The 7,345-nt window shown below is 38.9% G+C and overlaps 1 long non-coding RNA gene across 1 annotated transcript; it reads left to right on the top strand.

Moving 5' to 3' along the window:
- Nucleotides 1–53: 53 nt before the first annotated feature.
- On the top strand, nucleotides 54–5,996 carry LOC109369194. The gene is made up of 3 exons (XR_002117883.2): nucleotides 54–196; nucleotides 2,345–2,430; nucleotides 5,840–5,996. It is a non-coding gene; the product is annotated as an uncharacterized LOC109369194 (long non-coding RNA).
- Nucleotides 5,997–7,345: the final 1,349 nt, after the last annotated feature.

Here is a 7,345-nt window from a genome sequence, read left to right as displayed (position 1 = left end):
GGGTGCGGCCCCGCGGCCTCGCGGCGGGAGCTGCGAGGGGGAGCGCGGAGTGAAGCGCTCACGCCCCGTCCCTGAGGCTGCGCGGTTACGGCCCGCAGGGTTGTTAGAGACTGCTCTGGGTCTCTGCCTGCGATCTGCTCCTCCGGCTACTGCCCGGAAAGAAGTTGTTCTAGCTCGGTTTCTTCTGCAGCTGTAGGTGAGCGCTGCAATTTTCATAGCGTTATTTTTAATGCTACGAGTACTGAGAGCATTGTTCTGAGGGTTCTGTGCAGCTTTTTTTGCCATACAGCGCTAACATAAATCGTTCAGCCTCCCAGTCCCTCACAATTCGCCTTCTTGCTTTTTTCCAGCATCACCAGAAGGCACGCACACACTGCTGCACTCACACGCTGCGTTTGCCTCTCCCACAGCGCCAAGCAGTAATGCCGGGGTTGCCGGGAAGCGAGGGGATGGTGGTAATAACGGAGCCTTTGGGGCAAAGCAGACTGCTTGCCAGGATGACGGTCTGCCACTCGGTTCAGGCAGCATGAAACTCTCTGGCCGCTGGGTAACAGCAGCCTGATGTGTTACCTCCCAGACACATGTATCCTAGAGATCTGTACAGGTTCCAGCAAAAGAAAGATAGAAGTGTGTTGCAGAGAAGATGGCAATATCCGATGCCATCTTATTGCAGTAATACAAAAGAGGAGACAGAAAGGAGCAGCTGAACAGGTGGAGGATGGGCTTAGTTTGGGGTATGTGATATTCAAATTGCTGCTGTACAAGTGATGATTGAATTTGCATGAGTAAAAGCAATGTCCTTAAAAGCAATACATTGATTAAATAACAGTGCTGAGGGTGAATCCCTAAAGGACACAAAGAGAAAGAAGCAGGATGGAGGAGGGCTAGATGATCGAATTGATTGAATCTCTGGAATAGAACTGAGAAACTTCTGTTGTGTTAAAGGGATCAAAGGCAGGGACAGTATGGAGAACAGTGGAGGTGATGTAACGGCTCTAAAATTTATTGGGAAGAGATCAGTAAGTACCTAGAAACACAGAGATATTTCAACTTCACTGGCATACCAGAAGAGAAGTATCAGTGTAATTTTTGATAGAATTGAGCAAAATATCCCTCCTGTATCTACAGTGAGTACAAAAATAAGAAAACAGATGTGCCCTTTTCAGAGCCTTCTCAAACACCAAGATATACGTTAATGGCTTTGTAGCTGGTTAGTGACTCCACTGTGCAAAAGTATTTCAGACAGTTTGAAGCACTGTGGGCAAGAAAAGCTTTCTGCACAGTTCTGACCCTTGAGGGCTCAATCAATACCAAAGGCAGGAGTTTTATCTTCCCTTTTTAAAATAGCAGAGACAGTTCAGGCTCTGACATTTGTTCAGGAGCAGTATGGCCTTCCTACCTGCAGTTTCCTTGAAATGACTCCTGAATAGCATGCTGTATTTTATGAGCTAAGTCCTTCCCAATTTCTGTATTCACATCTGTGTAAGAATTCAGTAAGCCTGGTAGGTCATCATTTCAGTTTTAAATTCTGCCAGATTTCTCCCTGAGTTAGCATAAGCTTGCACACATCCATTCATTTCAATGGCATTTCGGTGTTAAGTCTCTGGACAGCTATCACTAACTTATCTGCTGGTGCTAAGACTCATTTGTTTAAAAGATGCATCAGAAATAGTGACTATAGACAGTGTAGAAAGAAGATGATTATATGAAGGCTTTCTCTCCTGAAGTAAGTCTGAAGCCTTGAACAGTAAAAAAGCAAGCAGAAAGAACTTCCTTTGTAATTAGTTACTTTTGATTGCTTTGTTTGTTTGTTTTTCGTTTTTTTTTTTTCCCTAAGAATCCACGCAGTGCTTTATTGTGCAAGATTGTAACTTCATGGTTTTAAATAGTTGCTCAATCTTAGAAACTAAGTGAAAGATGAAAAGTGCATTAAAAGTATATTATGTCTGAAAGTCTTTCCATCAAGCACATGCTATGTCTGTGAGAAAGCAAAGTCCTTGCTTTTATCATCCACCTCCTCATCCCCATGCCATGGGATGCTCTCTCAGAACCTTGAGCGTGCTCATGGCTGAACTGCCACGCACTCGCATAGCTGGGCATGTGTCAAAGCTGGCTGTACAGGAACAGGCTGTGGCTGCTGGGCTGTGGGATGCTCAGCATTGTCAGTGTGTAGCAGTACCTGACCTCAGCATTACAGAAGACTTCAGCTTTGAGAACTGACAGCTTGATGTGTTTTTAGGGGCAGTACCTTAGAATGTTGTCTAAAACTACTTATTCCTGAATACCAGTACAGCAGTTATAATGCAGCAGTAAGAACAACAAACTTCTTTTTCTCTCCTTCTAGGATTCAGGGTTAAGATTCCACTATGTGGCTGCTGGAGAAAGGGGTAAACCACTCATGCTGCTGCTTCATGGCTTTCCAGAATTCTGGTAAAAATTCCCTACATGCTTTTCTTGTATAAATGAGCTGCTTAAGATAATCAAAGCTTAAGTAATCTCAGAGTGAACTGTTCTATAACCCTATGCATATTAACAGTATTAAGATCTAGTCAGGAACAAACCATTGACATTTCTAACTGCAGCAACCATAAAACATTCCTACAGGATTCCTACATTCCTGAGGCTGACTCAACACAACTGTCTTTTTTGCTCTGTCATTCTATTCTTCCTCCAAGTACGTATTCTTTTCTTCAAACTTTAGGTAGAAACTGCTTGTTTTTAATGAACTTCCCTTTTGGAAAACACACAGCATTTGTACTAACAAAGCCGAACTTCAGAACTGCAGCAGAGGGTGCTGAAATGAAGATCCAATGTATGTTAAGCACATTATGGATCACATTGTTAAAAATACTATACATGAGTCTTAACTGGGGAAGGGAGAGAACTACAGGTTCTATAGGCTGCTTTGCAGCCTAATTTCAGAGTGCCACTCAGAGGGAAAATGCTCTATTATTAGCTTATCATAAGATGAATAACGAATCAAAACCAAGCCTGCACATTAGTTAATAACAATGAAAAGCAGTCATGTGCCTGATGTTTAAACCAAATCGATTGAGCTGTCGCAGCCCAGTTTAACTAGGAGGTGTGGCTTGCAGAACTTCCACATAAAAAACAATAAGTAAATAGAGGAAGTGGTGATGCCAGTAACTTAGTAAGGTCAATGATCCTTTTCCTTTCTAAACTCAGATATGGAACTGTAATCTTTCAAGCCACAGTCAAGTTGTACCATGATAAATTGAGCCAGGTCAATAAGAGGCTAGTTCTCTTCCCTCAGCAATTTCCTGTAGATACAAAAGGCATTGAGGATGATGGTAAAGAGTCACATCTATTATTTTAAGATAAATTTTCAAATAAATATATTGTCCTAATACTAAATTGCTAATTACAAGTCTAAAAGCTGTACATCAAATAAAAAGTCACTTACACTGGGGGGAATGCATACATAATGCAAGCATTATGCATATCTTGCAGAATGGGTATTTAATGTGTATTCCAACACAGAAAGACAGCTGAGAATACAGCTAATTTCCACTACAGTGGAAACAATATGCAAAAATTAGCATTTCGTGTATATATTCTACCGAAATTCAGTATATATCAAAATTCAGACAGCTGCTTTTACAATTTAATGGCAAGCCATGCTTTACGTGACAGTTTATATATTATCTGACCATTCAAATGGAATGGAATAATGATTAAAAAACAGCAATGTAGGTCACTGGGACCACCAATAGCTCAGTTTTGAAAGAAAAATACATGCTAACAGTTTATAAAGCAGTCACACTACAAATATGATACTGGCTTGTTAATTCAATCAGTGCAGAATTTTAATGCAAGAATAGAAAATGTTCTCAGAGCACGCAATACAATAATCACAATTTAAGAGAGTTAAATCTGCATCGAATTTGTACTGTTCAACTAGGAAAAAAAATGGATACAACTCACAGTTACGATTCTTAACTGCAGCAAATCCTTTGCTTTCCAGTGTCTCAAGGTTATAAGTAGGACAACTATAACCAGAGAATACTGACCTTACCAAGTGACTCAGAATGTCTGAAGATGAAAGATCACTTAGGAATATAATGCACCCGAGCCATTAAGAGCTTTAGATGCATAAGAACTTGAAAATCAATATCAATTTTGTGGAAAGACAAAATATTTGAAAGTGAGCATGATGAGTTGAGACAGCTGGGATGTGTGTAAGCTGCTAAATTTTGTACAAGCTGCCTTTCAGAAATAATATGAATAGAAAGTCACAAAATAATTTCAGTTATTTAGCCTTATGATAATGAAGGCATTCACCAGCATTCCAATTCCTGCTTGCAAAGCAAATGTCTAATGGTTATATTTCATACACGGTAAAAAGATTTCTTTGGATATGAAACACGTTCAGTCAGACATTTGGTGGCGGATGGGCTGCTGCGGATAGCAGTGAGGCATGCTCTGAAACAAACACAGTTTATTTATTTATTTCTGGCCCTTGTTTCTTCTTACTGAAATATACATGATAGCTACAACAGTTACCATGGCAAATTCAGCTTCCAGATCATTGTACAACGCATTTAAAAATTTAATTCCTAGAGATCTGTGATAAATCTTGCATTTGCATCGTACAGCACTGAAATGGAAAGGTTCTGACTGTTCTGTTTACATGAATATAAATTTCTATAATTAATAGGTATTACTGTGATATTACTTATGATATTCAGAATGCTGAGTAGGTTGGAGGCAAAGCTAAAAGTGGAATACCCAATGGACTGATACAGATAGTTTGAATTCGGGTAGAATTCTGTGCATCTCTCATGACACCTGATAGTTCTAATGCTTTGTATCACCTACCTGATGGAGACTGTTGAAAAAAGAGCAGAAGAAAAAGCTAGATCCTAGCAACATACAGTCAGTGTTATCTATGACCAGAAGGATGATGTTTTTCATGTATCTTTCTATTATAATCTAAGGCCACATCTTCTTGGTGCTGGCTATTCTGAAATTTAATTGGCGTCAATAACACTTGAAGGCAGGTAGTTCTTTCAGGATCATCTTTGCCATTTTCTTGCTATTTTTGCACTACAAACATACTCATCCAGTCACTACATACTACTGCAGAATAAGGAATAGTTCAAGCCTTTGCCTTCTTCATTTTGTATGTCTTTTAAAGTATGTGATGCTCTCACTCTTTTCCACAGAAATGCAAGCAATGCAATGCTTCGTGGAGTACCAACACGTTGACAGATTGTTCTGGAACAACTCTAGCAGTAGAGTGACACAGATGAAAGTGTGCACAATATAAATCATATGGAATTCATCACATTCATTTGTTATTCATTGTATTTCTTCCTTTGGTTAATTTAGCATATGAATTGCCTGACATTCCTTTTCTGAAAAGGAAAAATTAAATCTTTCCCTTGAGGCATATTTCCCTAGTCCATCAAAATTTGCATATGAACAAGGGAGAAGAGAAAGCTTTTCAGACCTTACTTTTTTGATGATGGAATGGTTACAAGGATAAGACAGAATACTCCTATGTGTGCTCTGTTTTATGCCTGCTTCCTTTGCAGCAAAGGGACCATGCCAGACTTCAAAAACTTATTCGTTAAAATATCCAGGCTCTGGCCATGCTGCCTCTTTGGCAGCTGCATTTCCTTACTGGAGAATTCAAAAAGGGAGCACAGAATTGCCATAACCACAAGGGATAAGCAACATACCATAGAAAAAAAGAACCTAGCTGCAAACAAAGCCATGATAATTTATCCTCAACTATTTGGGAGCAAAACCATTGACTGCATTTTAGTATCATACTGCTTGACCTTCTAACTCCAGCTTTTTTTCCCTTTGTTAGGTATTCTTGGCGCCATCAATTGCGGGAATTTAAAAGTGAATATCGAGTTGTGGCCCTGGATTTGAGAGGTTATGGAGAAACAGATGCTCCTTCTCACAAAGAAAATTACAAATTAGATTTCCTGATAACAGATATAAAGGATATTTTGGAATCTCTAGGTACGTGAGTAGAAGACAAACTACTCAGCTCATGGAAAAAAACTATAAGTGTATAAATATTTGTCATTGATTTCAAAACAACTGCTTCTCTTTTAGATCTACACATTCTAGATATGTAGAGATATAAAGCTAAGGATACTCCTAATATATGGACTATTACAATACTGATAGAAAAGGTTTGCTTTCCAATCATGATGTACATGCTAGTAAAAACAATGTGTAAAGATGATTTTCCATCATGAATTCCAAAAACTCTTCTCTATGTGAAATGCAGCAGAACAAATCTATGATATTTCCTCTAACTAAAAAGACCCTTCACTTACTCCTAACAGTTGCACTCAATAAATACTGTTATGGATTAGTCTAATAGTACTTGCAGACAAAAGAATTTCTGTCAGGTGAAATTCCTCTAGCACAAACAAGATAGAATAAATATTGTGGCCTTTATAATGATGATGACAGTATATCTGATGCATAAAGAAAAAAATCCCAAAATACTACTCCTGCACATTAGTCATTTCTCAAGAGCTGAATCACTCTGTCTTACACAACAGTGAGAGGAGCAGAAGGGATAGAAAAGGATGCATTGCTCTCTGTGGTAAAAAAAACAGTGTAGTAGATCCTGAACTGAAGCATTCTGGCAAATTTTACGCCTTCAGTTCAGAAGGAAGTGCAGCTGTTCTGACAATGAAAAACAACACCTAGTGAGGGGCATTTCCTCTCCGTACAAACAGTAAGACAAAAGATTAGATTCATTTTAATTCATTAGATACTCTAGGCACAGTGAAACAACTAACTGCATTTCACATTAAAAAATAGTGCAGCAGTGGTGCCAGTTCTAAGCCTTGAATTTAGGATTCACTTTGCTTGCAATGCCTGAATATTGTCAAAAGGTTGGGCAGGCAGCCTCCACGCTGTGCTTACATTTTCCAACCTTTGCTGGTTGTGTTAATCTCCACGGTAACGCCATGGTTATGTTTGTGAAGTGCTCTCACGATCATGTAATTTCATACAGATTTAAAAATTTCTGAAAAAAAGTATTTCTGAGACTTCTAATCTTTGTTCTAATCCTAAGGTAAATTCGTTTGGAGATGTTGATTATATCAAATGTGCTTGATGAGATTTTTATTCAAGAGAGATTTTGAGATGGTTTGACAACTGTGTCCAGATTTGTCAGAATTCAGAACAGTTGGGCTTTTATACATTTTTTTTGTAGCATGTGCACTCAGTATTACAATCCTTAGTGAGGACTATGATAGTATCTGACTCTGTAGTATGTATTCGAGGAATGGTTAAAGGAGGAATAGTCAAGCTTTCAAAAACAGACCTGACTTTCCCCCTGCCCCCC

Source organism: Meleagris gallopavo, chromosome 10 (genome assembly GCF_000146605.3).
Source record: "Meleagris gallopavo isolate NT-WF06-2002-E0010 breed Aviagen turkey brand Nicholas breeding stock chromosome 10, Turkey_5.1, whole genome shotgun sequence".
NCBI classification, from domain to species: domain Eukaryota; kingdom Metazoa; phylum Chordata; class Aves; order Galliformes; family Phasianidae; genus Meleagris; species Meleagris gallopavo.
This window is presented reverse-complemented; position numbering and strand designations above follow the sequence as displayed.